Source organism: Triturus cristatus, chromosome 5_2 (genome assembly GCF_964204655.1).
Source record: "Triturus cristatus chromosome 5_2, aTriCri1.1, whole genome shotgun sequence".
In the NCBI taxonomy this organism is placed as follows: Eukaryota; Metazoa; Chordata; class Amphibia; order Caudata; family Salamandridae; genus Triturus; species Triturus cristatus.
Window position 1 is genome coordinate 573,992,130 of NC_140588.1, and position 15,709 is coordinate 574,007,838.

General features: G+C 53.2%; 12 non-coding genes across 12 annotated transcripts; all 12 read right to left on the reverse strand.

The window, feature by feature from the left end:
* Positions 1–988: 988 nt before the first annotated feature.
* Positions 989–1,060, reverse strand: TRNAE-CUC (transfer RNA glutamic acid (anticodon CUC)). Its single transcript has one exon. It is a non-coding gene; the product is annotated as a tRNA-Glu (tRNA).
* Positions 1,061–3,208: 2,148 nt separating this feature from the next.
* On the reverse strand, positions 3,209–3,280 carry TRNAE-CUC (transfer RNA glutamic acid (anticodon CUC)). The gene has a single exon. It is a non-coding gene; the product is annotated as a tRNA-Glu (tRNA).
* Positions 3,281–3,910: 630 nt separating this feature from the next.
* Positions 3,911–3,982, reverse strand: TRNAE-UUC (transfer RNA glutamic acid (anticodon UUC)). Its single transcript has one exon. It is a non-coding gene; the product is annotated as a tRNA-Glu (tRNA).
* A 1,446-nt stretch (positions 3,983–5,428) lies between these two features.
* On the reverse strand, positions 5,429–5,500 carry TRNAE-CUC (transfer RNA glutamic acid (anticodon CUC)). The gene has a single exon. It is a non-coding gene; the product is annotated as a tRNA-Glu (tRNA).
* Positions 5,501–6,130: 630 nt separating this feature from the next.
* Positions 6,131–6,202, reverse strand: TRNAE-UUC (transfer RNA glutamic acid (anticodon UUC)). Its single transcript has one exon. It is a non-coding gene; the product is annotated as a tRNA-Glu (tRNA).
* Positions 6,203–7,636: 1,434 nt separating this feature from the next.
* Positions 7,637–7,708, reverse strand: TRNAE-CUC (transfer RNA glutamic acid (anticodon CUC)). Its single transcript has one exon. It is a non-coding gene; the product is annotated as a tRNA-Glu (tRNA).
* A 631-nt stretch (positions 7,709–8,339) lies between these two features.
* Positions 8,340–8,411, reverse strand: TRNAE-UUC (transfer RNA glutamic acid (anticodon UUC)). The gene has a single exon. It is a non-coding gene; the product is annotated as a tRNA-Glu (tRNA).
* Positions 8,412–11,100: 2,689 nt separating this feature from the next.
* On the reverse strand, positions 11,101–11,172 carry TRNAE-UUC (transfer RNA glutamic acid (anticodon UUC)). The gene has a single exon. It is a non-coding gene; the product is annotated as a tRNA-Glu (tRNA).
* Positions 11,173–12,618: 1,446 nt separating this feature from the next.
* TRNAE-CUC (transfer RNA glutamic acid (anticodon CUC)) lies at positions 12,619–12,690 on the reverse strand. The gene has a single exon. It is a non-coding gene; the product is annotated as a tRNA-Glu (tRNA).
* A 630-nt stretch (positions 12,691–13,320) lies between these two features.
* Positions 13,321–13,392, reverse strand: TRNAE-UUC (transfer RNA glutamic acid (anticodon UUC)). Its single transcript has one exon. It is a non-coding gene; the product is annotated as a tRNA-Glu (tRNA).
* Positions 13,393–14,826: 1,434 nt separating this feature from the next.
* TRNAE-CUC (transfer RNA glutamic acid (anticodon CUC)) lies at positions 14,827–14,898 on the reverse strand. Its single transcript has one exon. It is a non-coding gene; the product is annotated as a tRNA-Glu (tRNA).
* Positions 14,899–15,529: 631 nt separating this feature from the next.
* Positions 15,530–15,601, reverse strand: TRNAE-UUC (transfer RNA glutamic acid (anticodon UUC)). The gene has a single exon. It is a non-coding gene; the product is annotated as a tRNA-Glu (tRNA).
* Between the last annotated feature and the right edge of the window lie 108 nt (positions 15,602–15,709).

Genomic DNA, 15,709 nt, shown 5'->3' on the forward strand with positions numbered 1-15,709 from the left:
GCACTTAGCATGGATGCTTCCCAAAGCAATGCAGTGCCACCTACGCAGAGCCCCTGCTTAGAGAAATACACCTCCTATGTCTTTTCCCACTGAAGGGAGCAGGAGGAAGTACTTGCTTCCTGGGGAACATGGGCCTGCCACTGGAATTTGTTAACCCGCCTCTTGCGGATTTCTCCCCTTTCTTTGATTTACACCTGCAGGCTCTCCCTTGCCATCGGAGCAGGATCTGCTGATGCAGGCCCGGCAGGATCAAATGTGCAAAGGCTTGTCCCCAGGCCTCGGGAAAAAATTGAGCAGAGATTCCCGCCTCCGCCTCCTCTTGCCTTCCGAACGGGCTTCCAAACGGGCAATGCCCTGACGGGTCCCCCACACCCCATCCTGCCCATGCCCACACCCCTGTATATGAGGGTGACCCATGTCCCTCACCCTCCATGCTCGAACGGAAGACACGTGTGTCCTGAGGGGAGCGCCAGACAGGCATTTCTCCGGCCAGGCAGACCCCTGCAGCACCCGTTAGGCTCCAAAGCCTGTACATTCCCAAGATGCCACTGGTCACTATGCAAATCAGACAGCCCTGGCCACACCCTCTCCGCCGCTGGGCTCTGCTGCTTTCGGTACGTGCAGCTCAGCTTTTTCTTACCCTGAACCAGACTTCCGTTTCAGCAAAAAGGTGGGTTGCAGTGGGTCCGGGATGCCATTTGGAGACAAAGCCTGCGGCCCTGTCAAAGATGACTTCCTGCCGCACACCATGTGGTCAGAAGCCTACGAAAAGAAGCGCACCTCGGAATACAGAATCTCACTTCCTCAAGAGCCTTGCACAAGAGATTTTCCTCCCGCCGAGGAAAGCAACTCAAAGGGAACCTTGCGAAAATCAAATTAGGAGCCAGATTGCGGGATGCTAGGCAAACTGTTTGTCAGAAAAGCAAATTCATTTTGAGAAGCCCTGACCTGCGGGAAGGAAAAGCATTCAAGGGCAGAAGAAGGACTGTTCCCTGACCGGGAATCGAACCCGGGCCGCGGCGGTGAGAGCGCCGAATCCTAACCACTAGACCACCAGGGAACCCACAGCCATACAGCAAAAGTTCCTACACTGCTCTCCTAGTGACAAAGCTCATGGGGGCTGAAAGCATATTTTATTCTACAGCGAATATGAATCAGAACTTGAAAAAACACTCATGATTCCACCAGACTGTTTGTCACTTCCAAGCACAGGCCATCCCCTCCCCCGTGCTACTGAACCGACGAATTCCTGTACAATCGGGATCCCCGGGAAATCACAAGAGGGACACCTAGTGGCCGCTGATAGCTCAAAGACAGCTGGTACACCTTCTCACACCTACCTCGTTATTCAGCTTGCTGGAAGAATACATTGCGAATGACCGATTCAAGAGTGCAAGGGAGAAGAGTGCTCCAAAGTAGATGTATACATCGCAGCCGGGTTTTCCAGCAATTTACCTTTCTGATGAGCTGGTACTGCACTTTACGCCCACATAGAGCACCTGACTGGGTGGGGGACTGCGTGCGCATGAAGGTGGCTGAGGGCAATGGGAGCAAAGCAACCTGGGACACAGGGGACCCAGCCCCTTTCCTCTGCTTTCGTCTATAGGTCGGGGTGCCTTTTTAAGGACCTTCGATTAAAAAAAGCTGAGCTGCGTGGACAAATTACGCACGTCTACATCTTAGAGGGATCTTCCCTGACCGGGAATCGAACCCGGGCCGCGGCGGTGAAAGCGCCGAATCCTAGTCACTAGACCACCAGGGAGGAGATGCTCTTGTGAGCCTGCCTTGCTCACTTCCTTATTGTGACTAAGCTAACTCCACTGTATAGATTGCCCATAAAGTACGAGTGGGGAAAAGTTAGGTGTCACACAGTGTGTTTGTCATAAGCAATTACCTTTATCCTCCTGCAAAAGCCTTTTTACTCTGCAATCACCTCTTGCTGGACAGCCTGCGCTGGAGCAGCCAGCATGAAAAGGCAGCTGAGTAAGGCAGGGCCTAGGGTCTCACCAGGGTGGCAGAGTGGTTAAGGCGTTGGACTTAAGATCCAATGGACAGTTGTCTCCATGGGTTCGAGCCCCATCCCTGGTATGGGTATTCAGCGGGTGTGTAGGAACTTGCAGATGCTTTTTTAAAGCATTTTCCTCTGCCCTCCTCACCCTCCCAGTGCCCTTCCTTAACAGTCCCAATTCACGTCTCAGCTGTGGGGTCTGCTGCTACTCTGCACTTAGCATGGATGCTTCCCAAAGCAATGCAGTGCCACCTACGCAGAGCCCCTGCTTAGAGAAATACACCTCCTATGTCTTTTCCCACTGAAGGGAGCAGGAGGAAGTACTTGCTTCCTGGGGAACATGGGCCTGCCACTGGAATTTGTTAACCCGCCTCTTGTGGATTTCTCCCCTTTCTTTGATTTACACCTGCAGGCTCTCCCTTGCCATCGGAGCAGGATCTGCTGATGCAGGCCCGGCAGGATCAAATGTGCAAAGGCTTGTCCCCAGGCCTCGGGAAAAAATTGAGCAGAGATTCCCGCCTCCGCCTCCTCTTGCCTTCCGAACGGGCTTCCAAACGGGCAATGCCCTGACGGGTCCCCCACGCCCCATCCTGCCCATGCCCACACCCCTGTATATGAGGGTGACCCATGTCCCTCACCCTCCATGCTCGAACGGAAGACACGTGTGTCCTGAGGGGAGCGCCAGACAGGCATTTCTCCGGCCAGGCAGACCCCTGCAGCACCCGTTAGGCTCCAAAGCCTGTACATTCCCAAGATACCACTGGTCACTATGCAAATCAGACAGCCCTGGCCACACCCTCTCCGCCGCTGGGCTCTGCTGCTTTCGGTACGTGCAGCTCAGCTTTTTCTTACCCTGAACCAGACTTCCGTTTCAGCAAAAAGGTGGGTTGCAGTGGGTCCGGGATGCCATTTGGAGACAAAGCCTGCGGCCCTGTCAAAGATGACTTCCTGCCGCACACCATGTGGTCAGAAGCCTACGAAAAGAAGCGCACCTCGGAATACAGAATCTCACTTCCTCAAGAGCCTTGCACAAGAGATTTTCCTCCCGCGGAGGAAAGCAACTCAAAGGGAACCTTGCGAAAATCAAATTAGGAGCCAGATTGCGGGATGCTAGGCAAACTGTTTGTCAGAAAAGCAAATTCATTTTGAGAAGCCCTGACCTGCGGGAAGGAAAAGCATTCAAGGGCAGAAGAAGGACTGTTCCCTGACCGGGAATCGAACCCGGGCCGCGGCGGTGAGAGCGCCGAATCCTAACCACTAGACCACCAGGGAACCCACAGCCATACAGCAAAAGTTCCTACACTGCTCTCCTAGTGACAAAGCTCATGGGGGCTGAAAGCATATTTTATTCTACAGTGAATATGAATCAGAACTTGAAAAAACACTCATGATTCCACCAGACTGTTTGTCACTTCCAAGCACAGGCCATCCCCTCCCCCGTGCTACTGAACCGACGAATTCCTGTACAATCGGGATCCCCGGGAAATCACAAGAGGGACACCTAGTGGCCGCTGATAGCTCAAAGACAGCTGGTACACCTTCTCACACCTACCTCGTTATTCAGCTTGCTGGAAGAATACATTGCGAATGACCGATTCAAGAGTGCAAGGGAGAAGAGTGCTCCAAAGTAGATGTATACATCGCAGCCGGGTTTTCCAGCAATTTACCTTTCTGATGAGCTGGTACTGCACTTTACGCCCACATAGAGCACCTGACTGGGTGGGGGACTGCGTGCGCATGAAGGTGGCTGAGGGCAATGGGAGCAAAGCAACCTGGGACACAGGGGACCCAGCCCCTTTCCTCTGCTTTCGTCTATAGGTCGGGGTGCCTTTTTAAGGACCTTCGATTAAAAAAAGCTGAGCTGCGTGGACAAATTACGCACGTCTACGTCTTAGAGGGATCTTCCCTGACCGGGAATCGAACCCGGGCCGCGGCGGTGAAAGCGCCGAATCCTAGCCACTAGACCACCAGGGAGGAGATGCTCTTGTGAGCCTGCCTTGCTCACTTCCTTATTGTGACTAAGCTAACTCCACTGTATAGATTGCCCATAAAGTACGAGTGGGGAAAAGTTAGGTGTCACACAGTGTGTTTGTCATAAGCAATTACCTTTATCCTCCTGCAAAAGCCTTTTTACTCTGCAATCACCTCTTGCTGGACAGCCTGCGCTGGAGCAGCCAGCATGAAAAGGAAGCTGAGTAAGGCAGGGCCTAGGGTCTTACCAGGGTGGCCGAGTGGTTAAGGCGTTGGACTTAAGATCCAATGGACAGTTGTCCGCATGGGTTCGAGCCCCATCCCTGGTATGGGTTTTCAGCGGGTGTGTAGGAACTTGCAGATGCTTTTGTAAAGCATTTTCCTCTGCCCTCCTCACCCTCCCAGTGCCCTTCCTTAACAGTCCCAATTCACGTCTCAGCTGTGGGGTCTGCTGCTACTCTGCACTTAGCATGGATGCTTCCCAAAGCAATGAAGTGCCACCTACGCAGAGCCCCTGCTTAGAGAAATACACCTCCTATGTCTTTTCCCACTGAAGGGAGCAGGAGGAAGTACTTGCTTCCTGGGGAACATGGGCCTGCCACTGGAATTTGTTAACCCGCCTCTTGCGGATTTCTCCCCTTTCTTTGATTTACACCTGCAGGCTTTCCCTTGCCATCGGAGCAGGATCTGCTGATGCAGGCCCGGCAGGATCAAATGTGCAAAGGCTTGTCCCCAGGCCTCGGGAAAAAATTGAGCAGAGATTCCCGCCTCCGCCTCCTCTTGCCTTCCGAACGGGCTTCCAAACGGACAATGCCCTGACGGGTCCCCCACGCCCCATCCTGCCCATGCCCACACCCCTGTATATGAGGGTGACCCATGTCCCTCACCCTCCATGCTCGAACGGAAGACACGTGTGTCCTGAGGGGAGCGCCAGACAGGCATTTCTCCGGCCAGGCAGACCCCTGCAGCACCCGTTAGGCTCCAAAGCCTGTACATTCCCAAGATGCCACTGGTCACTATGCAAATCAGACAGCCCTGGCCACACCCTCTCCGCCGCTGGGCTCTGCTGCTTTTGGTACGTGCAGCTCAGCTTTTTCTTACCCTGAACCAGACTTCCGTTTCAGCAAAAAGGTGGGTTGCAGTGGGTCCGGGATGCCATTTGGAGACAAAGCCTGCGGCCCTGTCAAAGATGACTTCCTGCCGCACACCATGTGGTCAGAAGCCTACGAAAAGAAGCGCACCTCGGAATACAGAATCTCACTTCCTCAAGAGCCTTGCACAAGAGATTTTCCTCCCGCCGAGGAAAGCAACTCAAAGGGAACCTTGCGAAAATCAAATTAGGAGCCAGATTGCGGGATGCTAGACAAACTGTTTGTCAGAAAAGCAAATTCATTTTGAGAAGCCCTGACCTGCGGGAAGGAAAAGCATTCAAGGGCAGAAGAAGGACTGTTCCCTGACCGGGAATCGAACCCGGGCCGCGGCGGTGAGAGCGCCGAATCCTAACCACTAGACCACCAGGGAACCCACAGCCATACAGCAAAAGTTCCTACACTGCTCTCCTAGTGACAAAGCTCATGGGGGCTGAAAGCATATTTTATTCTACAGCGAATATGAATCAGAACTTGAAAAAACACTCATGATTCCACCAGACTGTTTGTCACTTCCAAGCACAGGCCATCCCCTCCCCCGTGCTACTGAACCGACGAATTCCTGTACAATCGGGATCCCCGGGAAATCACAAGAGGGACACCTAGTGGCCGCTGATAGCTCAAAGACAGCTGGTACACCTTCTCACACCTACCTCGTTATTCAGCTTGCTGGAAGAATACATTGCGAATGACCGATTTAAGAGTGCAAGGGAGAAGAGTGCTCCAAAGTAGATGTATACATCGTAGCCGGGTTTTCCAGCAATTTACCTTTCTGATGAGCTGGTACTGCACTTTACGCCCACATAGAGCACCTGACTGGGTGGGGGACTGCGTGCGCATGAAGGTGGCTGAGGGCAATGGGAGCAAAGCAACCTGGGACACAGGGGACCCAGCCCCTTTCCTCTGCTTTCGTCTATAGGTCGGGGTGCCTTTTTAAGGACCTTCGATTAAAAAAAGCTGAGCTGCGTGGACAAATTACGCACGTCTACGTCTTAGAGGGATCTTCCCTGACCGGGAATCGAACCCGGGCCGCGGCGGTGAAAGCGCCGAATCCTAGCCACTAGACCACCAGGGAGGAGATGCTCTTGTGAGCCTGCCTTGCTCACTTCCTTATTGTGACTAAGCTAACTCCACTGTATAGATTGCCCATAAAGTACGAGTGGGGAAAAGTTAGGTGTCACACAGTGTGTTTGTCATAAGCAATTACCTTTATCCTCCTGCAAAAGCCTTTTTACTCTGCAATCACCTCTTGCTGGACAGCCTGCGCTGGAGCAGCCAGCATGAAAAGGGAGCTGAGTAAGGCAGGGCCTAGGGTCTCACCAGGGTGGCCGAGTTGTTAAGGCGTTGGACTTAAGATCCAATGGACAGTTGTCCGCATGGGTTCGAGCCCCATCCCTGGTATGGGTTTTCAGCGGGTGTGTAGGAACTTGCAAATGCTTTTGTAAAGCATTTTCCTCTGCCCTCCTCACCCTCCCAGTGCCCTTCCTTAACAGTCCCAATTCACGTCTCAGCTGTGGGGTCTGCTGCTACTCTGCACTTAGCATGGATGCTTCCCAAAGCAATGCAGTGCCACCTACGCAGAGCCCCTGCTTAGAGAAATACACCTCCTATGTCTTTTCCCACTGAAGGGAGCAGGAGGAAGTACTTGCTTCCTGGGGAACATGGGCCTGCCACTGGAATTTGTTAACCCGCCTCTTGTGGATTTCTCCCCTTTCTTTGATTTACACCTGCAGGCTCTCCCTTGCCATCGGAGCAGGATCTGCTGATGCAGGCCCGGCTGGATCAAATGTGCAAAGGCTTGTCCCCAGGCCTCGGGAAAAAATTGAGCAGAGATTCCCGCCTCCGCCTCCTCTTGCCTTCCGAACGGGCAATGCCCTGACGGGTCCCCCACACCCCATCCTGCCCATGCCCACACCCCTGTATATGAGGGTGACCCATGTCCCTCACCCTCCATGCTCGAACGGAAGACACGTGTGTCCTGAGGGGAGCGCCAGACAGGCATTTCTCCGGCCAGGCAGACCCCTGCAGCACCCGTTAGGCTCCAAAGCCTGTACATTCCCAAGATGCCACTGGCCACTATGCAAATCAGACAGCCCTGGCCACACCCTCTCCGCCGCTGGGCTCTGCTGCTTTCGGTACGTGCAGCTCAGCTTTTTCTTACCCTGAACCAGACTTCCGTTTCAGCAAAAAGCTGGGTTGCAGTGGGTCCGGGATGCCATTTGGAGACAAAGCCTGCGGCCCTGTCAAAGATGACTTCCTGCCGCACACCATGTGGTCAGAATCCTACGAAAAGAAGCGCACCTCGGAATACAGAATCTCACTTCCTCAAGAGCCTTGCACAAGAGATTTTCCTCCCGCCGAGGAAAGCAACTCAAAGGGAACCTTGCGAAAATCAGATTAGGAGCCAGATTGCGGGATGCTAGGCAAACTGTTTGTCAGAAAAGCAAATTCATTTTGAGAAGCCCTGACCTGCGGGAAGGAAAAGCATTCAAGGGCAGAAGAAGGACTGTTCCCTGACCGGGAATCGAACCCGGGCCGCGGCGGTGAGAGCGCCGAATCCTAACCACTAGACCACCAGGGAACCCACAGCCATACAGCAAAAGTTCCTACACTGCTCTCCTAGTGACAAAGCTCATGGGGGCTGAAAGCATATTTTATTCTACAGCGAATATGAATCAGAACTTGAAAAAACACTCATGATTCCACCAGACTGTTTGTCACTTCCAAGCACAGGCCATCCCCTCCCCCGTGCTACTGAACCGACGAATTCCTGTACAATCGGGATCCCCGGGAAATCACAAGAGGGACACCTAGTGGCTGCTGATAGCTCAAAGACAGCTGGTACACCTTCTCACACCTACCTCGTTATTCAGCTTGCTGGAAGAATACATTGCGAATGACCGATTCAAGAGTGCAAGGGAGAAGAGTGCTCCAAAAGTAGATGTATACATCGCAGCCGGGTTTTCCAGCAATTTACCTTTCTGATGAGCTGGTACTGCACTTTACGCCCACATAGAGCACCTGACTGGGTGGGGGACTGCGTGCGCATGAAGGTGGCTGAGGGCAATGGGAGCAAAGCAACCTGGGACACAGGGGACCCAGCCCCTTTCCTCTGCTTTCGTCTATAGGTCGGGGTGCCTTTTTAAGGACCTTCGATTAAAAAAAGCTGAGCTGCGTGGACAAATTACGCACGTCTACGTCTTAGAGGGATCTTCCCTGACCGGGAATCGAACCCGGGCCGCGGCGGTGAAAGCGCCGAATCCTAGCCACTAGACCACCAGGGAGGAGATGCTCTTGTGAGTAGGGGTGGGCGGAATTTGCGGAATTAACCTTCGCAAATTATCGCGAGAATGTTTAAAATTATCGCAAACAAGCAGAAATATCGCGAAGATGCGGAAGTTTTTTTCCGGCATGTTCGCGAGATTTTCTGCATGGTTGCGGGTCGCCAACTTACCCATGTGGTTGCTTGCGGGCGCGGCCATCTTGTTTTGAGTTGTTCTCGCGGTGCATGATCGCGAGAAGAAAGACGTGATCGCGCGACGCATGACGTCACTGCGGGCGCGAACTGTCGCGAGACAGCGCAAATGGCTAAAAACAATACAACATCTCATGGAGAACGCGACCGGATCAAGAAAACTTGTCGGCGAACGCAGGGATTCAGGTAAGGCGATCGCGCGCGCGCGAGAATGTATCATTTTACAGCGCGAGCAAGAAACAAATTATCGCCAAGCTGCGGAAACCGGAATTTTTGACATTTTCGCGCTCTCCGCGGAACGCAAAAATGTCAAATTATCGCAATTTCCGCAAACGGAACGAAATTTTTGCCCAGGCCTACTTGTGAGCCTGCCTTGCTCACTTCCTTATTGTGACTAAGCTAACTCCACTGTATAGATTGCCCATAAAGTACGAGTGGGGAAAAGTTAGGTGTCACACAGTGTGTTTGTCATAAGCAATTACCTTTATCCTCCTGCAAAAGCCTTTTTACTCTGCAATCACCTCTTGCTGGACAGCCTGCGCTGGAGCAGCCAGCATGAAAAGGGAGCTGAGTAAGGCAGGGCCTAGGGTCTCACCAGGGTGGCCGAGTGGTTAAGGCGTTGGACTTAAGATCCAATGGACAGTTGTCCGCATGGGTTCGAGCCCCATCCCTGGTATGGGTTTTCAGCGGGTGTGTAGGAACTTGCAGATGCTTTTTTAAAGCATTTTCCTCTGCCCTCCTCACCCTCCCAGTGCCCTTCCTTAACAGTCCCAATTCACGTCTCAGCTGTGGGGTCTGCTGCTACTCTGCACTTAGCATGGATGCTTCCCAAAGCAATGCAGTGCCACCTACGCAGAGCCCCTGCTTAGAGAAATACACCTCCTATGTCTTTTCCCACTGAAGGGAGCAGGAGGAAGTACTTGCTTCCTGGGGAACATGGGCCTGCCACTGGAATTTGTTAACCCGCCTCTTGCGGATTTCTCCCCTTTCTTTGATTTACACCTGCAGGCTCTCCCTTGCCATCGGAGCAGGATCTGCTGATGCAGGCCCGGCTGGATCAAATGTGCAAAGGCTTGTCCCCAGGCCTCGGGAAAAAATTGAGCAGAGATTCCCGCCTCCGCCTCCTCTTGCCTTCCGAACGGGCTTCCAAACGGGCAATGCCCTGACGGGTCCCCCACGCCCCATCCTGCCCATGCCCACACCCCTGTATATGAGGGTGACCCATGTCCCTCACCCTCCATGCTCGAACGGAAGACACGTGTGTCCTGAGGGGAGCGCCAGACAGGCATTTCTCCGGCCAGGCAGACCCCTGCAGCACCCGTTAAGCTCCAAAGCCTGTACATTCCCAAGATGCCACTGGTCACTATGCAAATCAGACAGCCCTGGCCACACCCTCTCCACCGCTGGGCTCTGCTGCTTTCGGTACGTGCAGCTCAGCTTTTTCTTACCCTGAACCAGACTTCCGTTTCAGCAAAAAGGTGGGTTGCAGTGGGTCCGGGATGCCATTTGGAGACAAAGCCTGCGGCCCTGTCAAAGATGACTTCCTGCCGCACACCATGTGGTCAGAAGCCTGCGAAAAGAAGCGCACCTCGGAATACAGAATCTCACTTCCTCAAGAGCCTTGCACAAGAGATTTTCCTCCCGCCGAGGAAAGCAACTCAAAGGGAACCTTGCGAAAATCAAATTAGGAGCCAGATTGCGGGATGCTAGACAAACTGTTTGTCAGAAAAGCAAATTCATTTTGATAAGCCCTGACCTGCGGGAAGGAAAAGCATTCAAGGGCAGAAGAAGGACTGTTCCCTGACCGGGAATCGAACGCGGGCCGCGGCGGTGAGAGCGCCGAATCCTAACCACTAGACCACCAGGGAACCCACAGCCATACAGCAAAAGTTCCTACACTGCTCTCCTAGTGACAAAGCTCATGGGGGCTGAAAGCATATTTTATTCTACAGCGAATATGAATCAGAACTTGAAAAAACACTCATGATTCCACCAGACTGTTTGTCACTTCCAAGCACAGGCCATCCCCTCCCCCGTGCTACTGAACCGACGAATTCCTGTACAATCGGGATCCCCGGGAAATCACAAGAGGGACACCTAGTGGCCGCTGATAGCTCAAAGACAGCTGGTACACCTTCTCACACCTACCTCGTTATTCAGCTTGCTGGAAGAATACATTGCGAATGACCGATTCAAGAGTGCAAGGGAGAAGAGTGCTCCAAAGTAGATGTATACATCGCAGCCGGGTTTTCCAGCAATTTACCTTTCTGATGAGCTGGTACTGCACTTTACGCCCACATAGAGCACCTGACTGGGTGGGGGACTGCGTGCGCATGAAGGTGGCTGAGGGCAATGGGAGCAAAGCAACCTGGGACACAGGGGACCCAGCCCCTTTCCTCTGCTTTCGTCTATAGGTCGGGGTGCCTTTTTAAGGACCTTCGATTAAAAAAAGCTGAGCTGCGTGGACAAATTACGCACGTCTACGTCTTAGAGGGATCTTCCCTGACCGGGAATCGAACCCGGGCCGCGGCGGTGAAAGCGCCGAATCCTAGCCACTAGACCACCAGGGAGGAGATGCTCTTGTGAGCCTGCCTTGCTCACTTCCTTATTGTGACTAAGCTAACTCCACTGTATAGATTGCCCATAAAGTACGAGTGGGGAAAAGTTAGGTGTCACACAGTGTGTTTGTCATAAGCAATTACCTTTATCCTCCTGCAAAAGCCTTTTTACTCTGCAATCACCTCTTGCTGGACAGCCTGCGCTGGAGCAGCCAGCATGAAAAGGGAGCTGAGTAAGGCAGGGCCTAGGGTCTCACCAGGGTGGCCGAGTGGTTAAGGCGTTGGACTTAAGATCCAATGGACAGTTGTCCGCATGGGTTCGAGCCCCATCCCTGGTATGGGTTTTCAGCGGGTGTGTAGGAACTTGCAGATGCTTTTGTAAAGCATTTTCCTCTGCCCTCCTCACCCTCCCAGTGCCCTTCCTTAACAGTCCCAATTCACGTCTCAGCTGTGGGGTCTGCTGCTACTCTGCACTTAGCATGGATGCTTCCCAAAGCAATGAAGTGCCACCTACGCAGAGCCCCTGCTTAGAGAAATACACCTCCTATGTCTTTTCCCACTGAAGGGAGCAGGAGGAAGTACTTGCTTCCTGGGGAACATGGGCCTGCCACTGGAATTTGTTAACCCGCCTCTTGCGGATTTCTCCCCTTTCTTTGATTTACACCTGCAGGCTTTCCCTTGCCATCGGAGCAGGATCTGCTGATGCAGGCCCGGCAGGATCAAATGTGCAAAGGCTTGTCCCCAGGCCTCGGGAAAAAATTGAGCAGAGATTCCCGCCTCCGCCTCCTCTTGCCTTCCGAACGGGCTTCCAAACGGACAATGCCCTGACGGGTCCCCCACGCCCCATCCTGCCCATGCCCACACCCCTGTATATGAGGGTGACCCATGTCCCTCACCCTCCATGCTCGAACGGAAGACACGTGTGTCCTGAGGGGAGCGCCAGACAGGCATTTCTCCGGCCAGGCAGACCCCTGCAGCACCCGTTAGGCTCCAAAGCCTGTACATTCCCAAGATGCCACTGGTCACTATGCAAATCAGACAGCCCTGGCCACACCCTCTCCGCCGCTGGGCTCTGCTGCTTTCGGTACGTGCAGCTCAGCTTTTTCTTACCCTGAACCAGACTTCCGTTTCAGCAAAAAGGTGGGTTGCAGTGGGTCCGGGATGCCATTTGGAGACAAAGCCTGCGGCCCTGTCAAAGATGACTTCCTGCCGCACACCATGTGGTCAGAAGCCTACGAAAAGAAGCGCACCTCGGAATACAGAATCTCACTTCCTCAAGAGCCTTGCACAAGAGATTTTCCTCCCGCCGAGGAAAGCAACTCAAAGGGAACCTTGCGAAAATCAAATTAGGAGCCAGATTGCGGGATGCTAGACAAACTGTTTGTCAGAAAAGCAAATTCATTTTGAGAAGCCCTGACCTGCGGGAAGGAAAAGCATTCAAGGGCAGAAGAAGGACTGTTCCCTGACCGGGAATCGAACCCGGGCCGCGGCGGTGAGAGCGCCGAATCCTAACCACTAGACCACCAGGGAACCCACAGCCATACAGCAAAAGTTCCTACACTGCTCTCCTAGTGACAAAGCTCATGGGGGCTGAAAGCATATTTTATTCTACAGCGAATATGAATCAGAACTTGAAAAAACACTCATGATTCCACCAGACTGTTTGTCACTTCCAAGCACAGGCCATCCCCTCCCCCGTGCTACTGAACCGACGAATTCCTGTACAATCGGGATCCCCGGGAAATCACAAGAGGGACACCTAGTGGCCGCTGATAGCTCAAAGACAGCTGGTACACCTTCTCACACCTACCTCGTTATTCAGCTTGCTGGAAGAATACATTGCGAATGACCGATTTAAGAGTGCAAGGGAGAAGAGTGCTCCAAAGTAGATGTATACATCGTAGCCGGGTTTTCCAGCAATTTACCTTTCTGATGAGCTGGTACTGCACTTTACGCCCACATAGAGCACCTGACTGGGTGGGGGACTGCGTGCGCATGAAGGTGGCTGAGGGCAATGGGAGCAAAGCAACCTGGGACACAGGGGACCCAGCCCCTTTCCTCTGCTTTCGTCTATAGGTCGGGGTGCCTTTTTAAGGACCTTCGATTAAAAAAAGCTGAGCTGCGTGGACAAATTACGCACGTCTACGTCTTAGAGGGATCTTCCCTGACCGGGAATCGAACCCGGGCCGCGGCGGTGAAAGCGCCGAATCCTAGCCACTAGACCACCAGGGAGGAGATGCTCTTGTGAGCCTGCCTTGCTCACTTCCTTATTGTGACTAAGCTAACTCCACTGTATAGATTGCCCATAAAGTACGAGTGGGGAAAAGTTAGGTGTCACACAGTGTGTTTGTCATAAGCAATTACCTTTATCCTCCTGCAAAAGCCTTTTTACTCTGCAATCACCTCTTGCTGGACAGCCTGCGCTGGAGCAGCCAGCATGAAAAGGGAGCTGAGTAAGGCAGGGCCTAGGGTCTCACCAGGGTGGCCGAGTTGTTAAGGCGTTGGACTTAAGATCCAATGGACAGTTGTCCGCATGGGTTCGAGCCCCATCCCTGGTATGGGTTTTCAGCGGGTGTGTAGGAACTTGCAAATGCTTTTGTAAAGCATTTTCCTCTGCCCTCCTCACCCTCCCAGTGCCCTTCCTTAACAGTCCCAATTCACGTCTCAGCTGTGGGGTCTGCTGCTACTCTGCACTTAGCATGGATGCTTCCCAAAGCAATGCAGTGCCACCTACGCAGAGCCCCTGCTTAGAGAAATACACCTCCTATGTCTTTTCCCACTGAAGGGAGCAGGAGGAAGTACTTGCTTCCTGGGGAACATGGGCCTGCCACTGGAATTTGTTAACCCGCCTCTTGTGGATTTCTCCCCTTTCTTTGATTTACACCTGCAGGCTCTCCCTTGCCATCGGAGCAGGATCTGCTGATGCAGGCCCGGCTGGATCAAATGTGCAAAGGCTTGTCCCCAGGCCTCGGGAAAAAATTGAGCAGAGATTCCCGCCTCCGCCTCCTCTTGCCTTCCGAACGGGCAATGCCCTGACGGGTCCCCCACACCCCATCCTGCCCATGCCCACACCCCTGTATATGAGGGTGACCCATGTCCCTCACCCTCCATGCTCGAACGGAAGACACGTGTGTCCTGAGGGGAGCGCCAGACAGGCATTTCTCCGGCCAGGCAGACCCCTGCAGCACCCGTTAGGCTCCAAAGCCTGTACATTCCCAAGATGCCACTGGCCACTATGCAAATCAGACAGCCCTGGCCACACCCTCTCCGCCGCTGGGCTCTGCTGCTTTCGGTACGTGCAGCTCAGCTTTTTCTTACCCTGAACCAGACTTCCGTTTCAGCAAAAAGCTGGGTTGCAGTGGGTCCGGGATGCCATTTGGAGACAAAGCCTGCGGCCCTGTCAAAGATGACTTCCTGCCGCACACCATGTGGTCAGAATCCTACGAAAAGAAGCGCACCTCGGAATACAGAATCTCACTTCCTCAAGAGCCTTGCACAAGAGATTTTCCTCCCGCCGAGGAAAGCAACTCAAAGGGAACCTTGCGAAAATCAGATTAGGAGCCAGATTGCGGGATGCTAGGCAAACTGTTTGTCAGAAAAGCAAATTCATTTTGAGAAGCCCTGACCTGCGGGAAGGAAAAGCATTCAAGGGCAGAAGAAGGACTGTTCCCTGACCGGGAATCGAACCCGGGCCGCGGCGGTGAGAGCGCCGAATCCTAACCACTAGACCACCAGGGAACCCACAGCCATACAGCAAAAGTTCCTACACTGCTCTCCTAGTGACAAAGCTCATGGGGGCTGAAAGCATATTTTATTCTACAGCGAATATGAATCAGAACTTGAAAAAACACTCATGATTCCACCAGACTGTTTGTCACTTCCAAGCACAGGCCATCCCCTCCCCCGTGCTACTGAACCGACGAATTCCTGTACAATCGGGATCCCCGGGAAATCAGAAGAGGGACACCTAGTGGCCGCTGATAGCTCAAAGACAGCTGGTACACCTTCTCACACCTACCTCGTTATTCAGCTTGCTGGAAGAATACATTGCGAATGACCGATTCAAGAGTGCAAGGGAGAAGAGTGCTCCAAAAGTAGATGTATACATCGCAGCCGGGTTTTCCAGCAATTTACCTTTCTGATGAGCTGGTACTGCACTTTACGCCCACATAGAGCACCTGACTGGGTGGGGGACTGCGTGCGCATGAAGGTGGCTGAGGGCAATGGGAGCAAAGCAACCTGGGACACAGGGGACCCAGCCCCTTTCCTCTGCTTTCGTCTATAGGTCGGGGTGCCTTTTTAAGGACCTTCGATTAAAAAAAGCTGAGCTGCGTGGACAAATTACGCACGTCTACGTCTTAGAGGGATCTTCCCTGACCGGGAATCGAACCCGGGCCGCGGCGGTGAAAGCGCCGAATCCTAGCCACTAGACCACCAGGGAGGAGATGCTCTTGTGAGCCTGCCTTGCTCACTTCCTTATTGTGACTAAGCTAACTCCACTGTATAGATTGCCCATAAAGTACGAGTGGGGAAAAGTTAGGTGTCACAC